General features: G+C 44.0%; 1 protein-coding gene across 1 annotated transcript in view; it reads right to left on the reverse strand.

Moving 5' to 3' along the window:
- Window positions 1-6,978, reverse strand: part of LOC138283726 (embryonic protein UVS.2-like) — a 304,218-nt gene extending 297,240 nt beyond the window's left edge. Inside the window, exon 1 of the mRNA XM_069221771.1 lies at window positions 6,871-6,978. The gene's annotated coding sequence lies outside the window, so the exon portion shown is untranslated. The remainder of the gene's footprint in view (window positions 1-6,870) is intronic.
- Window positions 6,979-12,224: the final 5,246 nt, after the last annotated feature.

Consider the following 12,224-nt stretch of genomic DNA (forward strand, 5'->3'; position numbering starts at 1 on the left):
GAAAGTTACTGTGTTTTACTCCTGCTTTCCTGGGTACTGGGGTAGGTTCTGGTACTTACCTTTGGGGTATTCTAGTACTTCCAGTGCCCCTCTACACACTACACTTGCCAGATGGGAAACCGGCATGCGCATTCCACTTTCTTTGTATATGGGTTGTGTTCCCCCAGGCCATTTCTAACTATTGTGATTTTCACCAATTGCACTGTTTTCTAACTGCTTTTATGCCTATTTCTGAATAATAGTGTATATCATTTGTGTATTACTTACCTCCTAAGGTAGTATAGTGTCTATGGTATTTTTGGTATTTGTTTCACCAAAAGTACCTTTATTTTTGTAACACTGAGTGTTTTCTTTCATGTGTGTGAGTACCGTGTGACTACAGTTGTATTACATGAGCTTTGCATGTCTCCTAGATAAGACCTTGGCTGCTCATCCACAGCTACGTCTAGGGAGCTTGGCTTCTAGGCACTGCCTACATTTCATTAATAAGGGATAACTGGACCTGGTATAAGGTGTTAGTACCATAGGTACCCATTACAAACCAGGCCAGCCTCCTACAGTGTGTGTGTGCGTATATATAGATTGATATATTTACACACACATTTCCAACTGTTGTTGTAAGGCATATTCTGGGCAATTAAAGAGACAACTCATATATTTCCGGTTCTCTGTGAACCTTAAAAAACAGAGAGAAGGAAAAGCCTTTCCACACTTCTTTTTAAATTATATGAAACCAAAAGAAAAACAATAATGAATTAAGGGCTGTCCTCCTTCCTTCTCTTCCCCTCATTGCCATTATAACTAAGATGGGTAATCAAACTTTGCAATTTACACAGAGTTACAACGACTATGCAAAGCGGATTTTCTCAAAATTGGGAATGGAAGCCTATCCCCTTTTTAGAACAGGATGGAAAAGAGCACTGGATTAACACAAAGGTTTCTGGGCCGCCCACCTCAAGAGGTGTTAATGTATATAAAACACTGCTTTTGTGTCCTCTTTCCAAGGGCTGAAATGTAGGTCAAAGTCAAAGGAGCACCTCTCCCTTCCTTCCCCCAGCTCCTGAAAACCCATGTGCAGCCCAGAGGTGAAAGCAATGATTCACTGCACTGCAAGAAGGGTAATTCTTCCAGCTACGCTTATTCACCTCATGTATATAACTTTTTTTTTCATTAATCTGTTTCTTTTTGTAATTGTGCTTTGTAAAAGAAATGCAAACTAGACTTAAATGATTAAGTAAAAAAAAAATCAGAATACATCTCATAAATGCCAAGTGGAAAGACTAACGAATAGTTTTACATTTTTGTGCATTTTCCCTGTTCTTAAACTCTTGTAAATAATTCGGGATCTAATCACGATTTGATGAAATATCATTTAACTTACTGCTTCAAATGTGAGAGGATAATTAACAATCATTTGCAATGCAATAGGTCTCACATTTGCGAGAGTTAGAGCTATTGTCGTTGTAAATTACAATGTCTTTTATTTATGTGTTTTGCTTTGGAGTGTAGGGCATGTATGTGGTGTGGAGCGGAAATTTGTGGTTTGTATTTTAATTGTTATTTGTGGAATTGTGTGGTATAAAGTGTATTTGTGTAGTGGAATTATGTGGCATGGTGTATATATATGAGTGAGAGCTGTATAGAATAGATAGGAAGATAGAGAGGGATAGGTATTTTATTTAGAAACTGGTGGAAGCTTCCCTCACACAGAAGGTACAATCCAAGCTTCCCTCACACAGAAAGTACAATGCAAGCTTCCATCACAGAGGAAATACAATGCAAGCTTCCCTCATACGTAAGATACAATGCAACCTTCCCTCACAGGGAAGGTACAAAGCATTTCTCCTCCGCAGAGAGGGTACAATGCAAGCTTCTCTCACAGAGAAGGTACAACGCAAGCTACCCTCACACAGAATGTACCATGAAGCTTCCCTCACACACAGCAGATAGAGCACATCAGCAGTGCAAGCTTTAGTCTAAGAGAACTACAATTCAGGCTTCTCTTACACAAGGAACACAGGCAGCAGTGCAAACTTCTCTCACACACACCAGATACAGCACAACAGCACTGCAAGCTTTCCTCACAGAGAACGTACAATGCTAGCTTCACTCACACAGAAGGTACAATGCATGCGTCCCTCACACAGAAGGTACAATGCAAGCTTCCCTCACAGAGAATGTACAATGCAAGCTTCCCTCACAGAGAATGTACAATGCAAGCTTCCCTCACAGAGAATGTACCATGCAAGCTTCCTTCACGCACAGCAGATACAACACCAGCAGCAGAGCATGCTTCCTCACAGAGAAGGTACAGTGCAAACCTCCTTCACACACAGCAGATAGAGTACAGGCAGCAATGTAAGCTTCACTCACACAAGCAGATACAGCACAGGCAGCAGCAGTGCAAGTTCCCCTCACACACAACAGATACAGCACAGCAGTGATGCAAGCTTCGCTCACACAGAGAGCAGATACAGCATAGGCAGTAGCAGTGCCCTCAAACACAGCAGATACAGCACAGCAGAAGGGCAAACTTCTCTCACACACAGAGCAGATAGAGTACATGCAGCAGCACAGCCAGCTTCCCTCACACACAGCAGATACAGCACAGCAGCAGTGCAAGCTTCCCTCTCAGAGAATGTACAATGCAAGCTTCCCTTACACAAGGAACAGATGCAGTGCAGGCAGCATTGCAAGCTTCCCTCTCAGAGAATGTACAATGCAAGCTTACACAAGGAACAGATACAGTGCAGACAGCAGTGCAAGCTTCCCTCACACACAGCAGATAAAGCACAGCAGCAGTGCAAGCTTCCCTTACAGAGAATGTACAACGCTAGCTTTCCTCACAGAGAACTTACAATGCTAGCTTTACTCGCACAGAAGGTACAATGCAAGCGTCCCTCACACAGAAGGTACAGTGCAAGCGTCCCTCACACAGAAGATACAATGCAAGCTTCCCTCACAGAGAAGGTACCATGCAGGCCTCCCTCACACAGACGGTACAATGCAAGCTTCCCTCACAGAGAATGTACCTTGCAAGCTTTCTTCACACACAGCAGATACAACACAGGCAGCACTGCATGCTTCCTCACAGAGAAGGTACAGTGCAATCTTCCCTCACACACAGCAGATAGAGTACAGGCAGCAGCGCAAGCTTCACTCACACACAGCAGATACAGCACAGGCAGCAGCAGTGCAAACTCCCCTCACACACAACAAATACAGCACAGCAGTGATGCAAGCTTCCCTCACATAGAGAGCAGATACAGCAAAGGCAGTAGCAGTGAAAGCTCCCTCAAACACAGCAGATACAGCACAGCAGCAGGGAAAACTTCTCTCACACACAGAGCAGATACAGCACACGCGGTAGCAGAGCAAGCTTCCCTCACACAGCAGATACAGCATAGGCAGCAGCAGTGCAAGCTTCCCTCACACACATCAGATACAGCACAGCAGCAGTGCAAGCTTCCCTCTCAGAGAATGTACATTGCAAGCTTCCCTTACACAAGGAACAGATGCAGTGCAGGCAGCATTGCAAGCTTCCCTCTCAGAGAATGTACAATGCAAGCTTACACAAGGAACAGATACAGTGCAGGCAGCAGTGCAAGCTTCCCTCACACACAGAAGATACAGCACAGCAGCAGTGCAAGCTTCCTTAAAGAGAATGTACAATGCTAGCTTCCCTTACACAAAATATACACACAGAAGGTACAATGCAAACGTTCCTCACACAGAAGGTAACATGCAAGCTTCACTCACAGAGACCGTACAATGCAAGCTTCCCTACCATGGAAGATACAATGCAAGCGTCCCTCACAAAAAACGTACAATGCCAGCTTCCCTCATACAGAAGGTCAAATACAAGCTTCCCTCACAGGAAAGGTACAATGCAAGACCTTTGGGGACCCCCCACATAATCATTACTGGAAGCCAGGGATCCTCACTGAATCATTATTGGAATCCAAGGACCCCCCACAAGTCATTACTGGAAGTCGGGACCCCATCCTAAGCATTATTGAGAGTTACCACAGAAAGAAAGAGACAGACAGTCTCACCTACCAGAGGAGAGAAGCTATTGCAAGAAAGCTGCCATGAAAAGGCTGGTGCATGCAGAGACAGCCAAGGAAATTCACTAATAGACAGAATTAAAGACTGCAGCAAAATGGTATCACGTGCAAACAAAATAGCATTTTTCTCATTACACACTTTTTGCTTTTCCCTGACATATTTCTGTAGGTTTGCACTAAATAAGCAGCATTTCTGCACTACGGATAAGCAACACAATTTACACAACCCACACTATTTAACCAAACAAGAGCATTTCTTTAATGCACACGTTCTTGAAGCTGATTTTAACAAAAAGATTATTATCTCCATTCTGGTATTCATAGCGTCTGTTAAATGTACATGTTTCTTTTAATGCCTGCATGTCTTGAAAATTAAACCCCTCCAAAAATAAGCACAATTGGAAGTGAATGCGGTGCAGATGAAATATAAAGCACACCTAACTACTACTTAATCTAGAGGAAAAAAGATAAACATCCACACCTATGCTTTAAGTTAAATTTTAAAAAAAATGTGTTGGCTAGCAAGTTATAATCGAGTGAATGCAGGATGTGAGAGGAAGCAAACAAGCAGCCTGAGAAGATCTATGACCCCAATGAAGGAGATAAGCTGTGCCCAGTGTGTGGATGTTGTGAGGGCTGGCAGCGAGGGGCCCCTGAATAGAGACTCCAGATGCGAGGCTCTGCAAATTTTAAGTGAATGCTCTTGTCCTGTGCTGGTGCCATGCCTTTCCAATGTAAGTAGTCAATTTCAACTACCTTTCCTGATGAAATCTGGGAAAATTCATAAGTTATATACATGAAGACTGCTTGTTCTCTCACACGTTTATACATGCTGCAAAAAGTGCAAAAGCGTGAGGTTGACATAAAAGCAGAAGCGTAGCTTTCAGACCATAAACATGCCTTCCTGACGAGTGAAAAGCAGATTTTTTGTGTCATGCCCAAACGCACTGAAACCTTTTTGCAATAAAATGTGTGAAATATCTACAATATCTTGCCCTTTATCTTAATCAAAAGTAGATTCTCCAATTGGAGTGATCAAACGCAGTGGTGGCTGGTGACTGAAAGCAGCGGTGGGGCACAAATGCAAGACGGAAATGCACCTTGTGAGAGAGCCTCACTACCCACTTATTTCCATTCACCTACTCACCCACTGCCTTTGGTCACCTACCCATTTACTCATCCACATTGTCATCCACTGCCATTCACACAACTCTTATACACAGACACCCACATTTTCTCAGCCACTCAGTCAAGCCCTGCAAACACATTCAAACAAACACACGTTCCCTCACCCGTCCAGTATCCAGCAGTTTCAGTGATAAAAGGTACACGTTTATTTGAGCTGCGGATTACATGTTTAATATGACATATCACGTCATTAGTCTGCAGAAGAAATAAAACGAGCATAACTAGCCATGATAAATTACTGGAACCATTACTGCCTTTGAGAGACGAAATCACCTACAGAGGCAGTTAAAGGAGAGGAGAGCTGAGAGAACAGATTCTTTTCTTATTGTCTGTAAAAAAAGATTGAGCTCCAACTTACTTGAGTGCAGGGTTGTCTTTGGCATATTTATGACTTGAGGTCTTCAGGTCACACTCCTGTTGCCCAGAGAGCCCTGGATGGAGTATGTATTGCATTTATTCCATTTCTCTGCCACAGACTAGGGATTTTCTTTGCGCAATGCCACATTCTTTTAATATAATGTGACCTCTGGTACGTAGACCCTTCTGATCACTCACCACCATTTGAGTAAATAGGAAAGGGTGGAGAATAATATCGAAGTGACATGAAGTTTTCAGAAACCCGGGCTGAAAAAAAAACGCTCCAGGCTGTTTACAATCAGGGCTTCTGGTGGAGGAGGAGATAAGTTAGGGGCGTCACTGCGTTCTGAGAAAACGTACGGGCTTTGAGCCCTGTCAGCCCTACTGTGCAGCTTTCAGCCACATACTGACGCAGGCGCAGTGGGGCTTTTCAAAGTGCACAACTTTCACTACGAAAATGTTGTGCAGAAAATGTTTTACTTTCATCATGTAATTAAATTGATGCTTCCCTAGAGAGGCCAGAAAAGGCTCGGGGCGCAGCCCCTTAGCCCTTGAACACCAGCCGTCACTCATCAAACGACAAAGCCATCTGTGCCATTTACAGCAACACTGTCTGTGACAAACTGCCGTCCGGAAAAATATCCAATGCCAGTCTTGTGTGACACAACTGAAATCTCAAAGTTCAAGAACTAACCAACGTCTCTTATGCTGCCCTTTTAGTGATAATCAACATGCACTCTGATGAAATAAAGGTACTAGACAGGAAAGTCTTCAGCTGGTTATTTCAGACCCCTGCCGGTAGTAGCTCGTCTACCATCCGACCCGTTAGCATTCAAAACATAGCCAGGTTGAAAAGACCGAACACGGGCACAATGCTACACAAACCCAAAGCAATAGCAGTTTAACAATCAAAACTCTGAGAAAGACACAGATGAGCAAGTCTCTGCTCTTTGAAGGGAACAATATGGAACAAACCCTACAGCTGATGGTGCGTTTATACTAGTAGAGCATGAAAACACATTGCCCCTTCCTTGCACAACAAAAGCATGCTGCTCCTCCTATGCGGTCAGACGCATCTTCTCCTCCACAGTTGGCGTAAATATTGTTGCATATTTGCGCCAGCGACAGAAGGCTGGGGCTCCCATGCTGTGGCGCTGGCAGGGAATAACGCGGCTGAAGCGGTGGCAGCAAGCCTAGAAAGCCACCTTAGCCACGACTAGTTTTGAGAAGGAGGGGGAAGAAAAAACAGTTGTCTTACTTTTAGTTGCTGATCGGAGCACAGCAGCTGATTTAAAGACAAAGTGGAGCACGAAGATTGTTAAAGGAGCAGGCACCGGCCATTCGGAGGAGTCAGACAAACACGAGCAGGAAACAAGCAGCAAAGCAGGAGGGGTGTGGGGATGGAGAAAATCCTTGCGCTTCAGTGAAGGAACATTACCTTGATCTCTGTGTTTAAAGGCACAGCAAATGTGAGGACATAACACGAATGACTGCCCTGGCAAGCAAACCGTAACAGGACAGGAGCAGGGGAGAAATCAAGCGCTCTGGTCAAATGTTCTTAGAGCAAGATGGCCAGGGGTAAAGAGACATTTTAAAGTGTTTTCGACTCAAGCTCTCTGTATGTAAGAACGTTTGCTATTTAAACATGCCAATGATGGGCGTCCATCTACTGTACTACACTCTTCTGTAGCACGTAATAAACAAGCGGGCATCTGCCCTCCCTCCCACCACCAAGGGCTGCATACAGGCACACTCGGCTCCACGAAGAGAAAATGTGACAGCCTGATTTACAGCCTTGTTTAAAACAAAGCAAATGTAAACTGAAGGTTCACTGAACAGGAGCATGTAATGAAGAAAAACAAGCCTTTTGTGAAGAAATTCAAGACTTCTTGTTAAGTAACGAGTATCTAGCTGAATATTTCTGGCACTACTCCCACAAAGCACCAACACATATGCGCTTCTTCACACTAACATCCAACCACAATTCAGACCCTCAAACCCTGCCCCGAAATCTCAGCAGCACTTATGGCTCACTGTGCCACAAATGGCACGTATGTATCCCTGGCATTGGTGAATGTCACACACATAACCAACATTTCAAACCCACAGTTACAAGCTACTGTCCTAAATACCACACACCCTCTGCTGCATTAGACTGGCTACCCAATAGCCCTATACACCACTTCTGTCAGAAGCAAATGTTATGCCACACTGCATGTTCTTTCCGCAATGTTAAGTTTCCATTCATCCACAGGATACATTGTTTTAAACTATGGTTACACGTGTCCTTTTGCTAGTCAAATGGGAGTAGCTCCGATCAACAGAGGTTTGGTAGGCACGTAGGCGGTCATTTTGAACATGGCGGGCCGAACCACCGCATTATGAAATGGATGACGGCCACCAGTGACAGCCGTCACACACCGCCATGCTCACGTCGCCAGGCTGCGCTACCCTGCGGATAATGTTTCAAATGCTGCCAGCCTTTTCCTGGCAGGATATCCCACCAGGAAAAGGCTGGCAGAGGGGGTGCCCGATTTACGGGCAGTGACATGCGCGATGAGTGCTGCTGCACCTGCCGCACACCAACATTGGCGGGAGCCCTCAATGTTGCGCCCGTGTTCCCCGCCAGGCTGGCGGGGAAAACATTATACGGCCGGCAGGTTTTCCAGGAGGCTGGCGGCGATGGAAAGACCGCCGTGTTCAAAATGACTGCCGTACTGTCTAAAGTAACTCAAACAACAGCAAACGTACAGCCGACTGGGCCATGTATCCGTAACGTCCCCTGACAGGAAGGAGCGCATGGCGGGATGTTTACAGCAGCACATGTTAATACCATGACACTGAGAATAAAAACAAAACTGCTTCAGTCGTTGACCTGCAACTGCGCAAAGCAGGGTGGCTGCAGTGCTCAGTAAAAGCGGTCTAACTGTCAATATTATACATCCGCACGCGTACATGTGCACGGGCTGTGCCAACCTGCTGCAAACGCACGACGAACGAGCAAAGCATATTTCCATAACTCAAGCACCCCCGCATTTGACGAGTTCAATTTGCATTTTACATGCCCTTCTGTTAAGGCAAGAGTCTTGAATTTCTCATGGAGTTTCGTGCATTTAAAGGTAATGTTAGAACAATATTGGAATGCGCCCTTCTTTTAAAACTGTGAGCCTTTAAGAGGTTTGTCACTGTACTCTCGGGGTTGTTTTCTGAAGAGTCCTAAAATGAAGAAACAAAAGCACACAACGTAAAGATGCATCACCACTGCTTCTGCAAAGCATCTGCAAACCAGTGCACATCCGTTGGCAGCTGTGCTCGTGGAATAAAATGCAATATAAACAAGCATTTGGAAATCAATAGTCTTGTGTTTGCTCGAGTTAGAGCTTATAGCGTTGTAAATTACTGACTGGACTTTTATTGCCACACATACTGAAAATAACAAAAGGAAGAGAGCGAGGGTGAGCTGGCCCTGGGAAAGCCCCCTTCTGCTGTTGGTTTATGTTTACAAAGGGAGCTGGTGGGTAAGAGTAACTGAACAAGCACCCACACTGTTGAGGTGAAACAGGCAAATGCCAAAAAAAAGTCCCTTACAGAAGAGATGAACAGGACATAGCGTAATTACACAGTACTTTGTGCTGCTCCCAAAGTGGAAAAGGCAGGACAAAGAGGCAGAACTGACCACTAGCAAGCAAGGATTTTTGAAGGACACTGCAACTAACAAATCAAAACGCTGGAACTCACTCTATTGTATACTTTAGTATACAGCAGGCCGGACGCTAACGCTCAATCTAAAAATTAACAGTTCTTCCCGTGGGACATTTTGGCCCACGGACTATGCTAGAAATGCAAATTGTACCCGTTTTCCATTACTCCTAAATTAGCACCGCCACTACACTTTGTAAGCACGCACCAACACGGATCCACATGCCTACAAAACGAGGTGAGCATTTATTTTCTATTTCTTTACCAATCTGAAATTGACCAGTAAACCAACAGTTGACTGAAATACAATCTTGTTATACGAGGCTAATGCGCTTTCAAAAAAGAAATGAAAGGCAACAGAATTTGTCCCTGGAAAAAATGAAAAATCAGCCTCTACTATATTTCCGCTTTCATTTACTTGAAAAGGACATATTTACTCTATTTCTATTATATGACCACTATTATTTGATCATGTAGATATATTTATCAGTTGCCATGTAAGCAGAATTAGTATGTATATATATGCTTTTCTACAGCCTTGAAAAAGTCACCAGCGTGACGAAACACGTGTTGGCTGTGTCTGCAGTGAAGTACTTTATTTACTCTAATACAACGCTCTCGATAATAAAGACATCATCTGTGAAGAAAACCGATGTGAACACCGACGTACTTTTTTGTTTCATCTATTCAATGGAAACTAGACATTACATATTGTAACAGACTTGTGTTATACTAGAATTCATTGTGTGCGGTGTTCTAACCTTGCTTATCTTGTGTTAAAAAAAGTTTTTTTCCTTTTTTATACACGTGATTTTGCCCATGGGTGGTAGGGCATTCAGTTCACCTGCACCACTTCTTATCGTACTATACATTTGACTACTTGTGCCTACCTTCCTAGGAGTGCGGCCATTTTCACCCTTACTACCCCTTTGTTTATAATCATGTTGATTACCTAGCTTAAAATTTGTAAATTTAAATATTGCAAAATCAAGAGAAAGGTTTACAAGATCATTGTTTTTTTGTGTGTGGGGGGTGAGCAATATAATGCCTTTCCTATCTGTTGCTAGAATGGTATCAGATTACTCAAGTGTGTTTTCATCCCTTGGTAAATTTTTAAAAAGTTGTGAAAATTGGCAGAGATCGTTGTAAAATTATTTTCTATCAATTAGAAGACATTGTCTTGTGGGGACTTGGGTTCTAGTCCCCACATTGCAATTAAGTCCCCACAGCGTGAATGTGTTATCACACTTTAGTCTCCACAAGGATAGTAACACAAAACCCCCCCACCACACACACAACAGTATGAGGAGTAATTAACTCTCATGCCATTCTAATGGATTATTGGTGTTTTGCTCCTGCTGTGCATGAGTGCATTTGTTTCAGTATGTCACTACATGACAAGGACTATATTATGAAGAATGTAGTAACCATCTTCTCTCTCTAAAAGCAACATGTTCTGCATTATAAACAAATGTTTTCTCAAAGTATGCTCTAATAATGAGGTATATTCTCATTATTAATATATAGTGCTTTTAGAGAAAAAATTAATCCAGACTGATAACTTAAAAACTGTTTGTGGATGGAGGTAGAAAATCGACTTGCGCATGTGTAAAGGAAATACGTTGAGATGCCCGCCAAACAAACCAGCTAGCATCCCCTACCATGCTTGTTTATTTTCAACATTCACTGCAGTTTGTATGTCTATCCTGAGCAGGGGTGGCTCCTCCATGAGAGTGGAGGACTGTCGCCACCCGCCACCAGTGGCAGCTGTAAACCTTTTCCCCAAAACTATAATAAACTATGTTTATTATAGTTTTGTGTGAAAAGGGGAGGGGCAACAGGGGTGACGAGCAATGAGGGGGAGTGCTCAGCACTCCCCCTCACAGAGCATGTATGTTTGGCTGGCCGTTTTGGGCCGGCCAAACAGACATGTGCAGAAGGGTCTCTCTAGCCCAGCAACACGGTTGCTGGGCTGGAGAGAGCCTGCACAGGCTCACAGTCTGGCTGGGAGTGCCCTGGCTGGGCGATCTGCGCCAATCCTGATGCAGCTCTGAGCAGCTTCAGGATTGGCCGCAGGGCAGGCTGGGAGTCTGTGCAGGACCGAGACAGAAGAGGAGAGGAACGGTGCAGTGCGTCGTGGGAGCGGATATGAGATATGTTTTTTTAATATATATTTTTTTTAAGTTGTGTCGCCCCCTGCCTCCCCCCCAGCCCCTTAAGGGGCCCAGAGAGCTGCAGCTGATCCTGTGTATGAACTGCTTTAACAGTAAATTAACACAATATACCTCTTCCTGAGCAAGATCTCAAACAAATGGATTCTTGGTTTTACAAATACAGCAAAGTTCACCAGGTCAAGTGTTAGCCGTGGCTGGTCAGAACTAAGAAGTCATACAAATGTCCCCACGGACTCTTTTGAAGAAAGCTCTATGCCTATTGTTCTAGAGCAGTGGTTCCCAAACTTTTTCAACCCGTGGCTCCCTTGACATATTGGCCATTGGCTGTGGCTCCCCGTTATGTCACTTTTCCTGACGGGTGGGGGAATTTACACCAGGATTAGGGAGCACTTCCATTTTTCTCCCTAAAAAATAATTGGGATGAATCGATAAAGCGCTTCAGCGATAGGGACTTCTCTTTAGTGACTTGGAGTACGCACTGCCAGTAATCTGCTGCTGCAGGCCAATGCACAACATTTTTGTCACGCTCTTCCTGCCTGCCATAGCGCTTTCTCCTTGTTCCTGGCAAGTAAAAAAAAAAAAGCACATTATCATTTTTTATCTCAGATCCTGCAGCACCACACTTGGAAGTCCCGCGTATGAAAATAGACCTGATTCAGGCCTCAAGGGGAGAAATACATTGTCCTGATTCTTTTTGTTTTAATCTCCCACTTTCCTATTAAATGTTGACATTTTTGGA

This window comes from Pleurodeles waltl, chromosome 3_1 (assembly GCF_031143425.1).
Source record: "Pleurodeles waltl isolate 20211129_DDA chromosome 3_1, aPleWal1.hap1.20221129, whole genome shotgun sequence".
NCBI lineage: Eukaryota > Metazoa > Chordata > Amphibia > Caudata > Salamandridae > Pleurodeles > Pleurodeles waltl.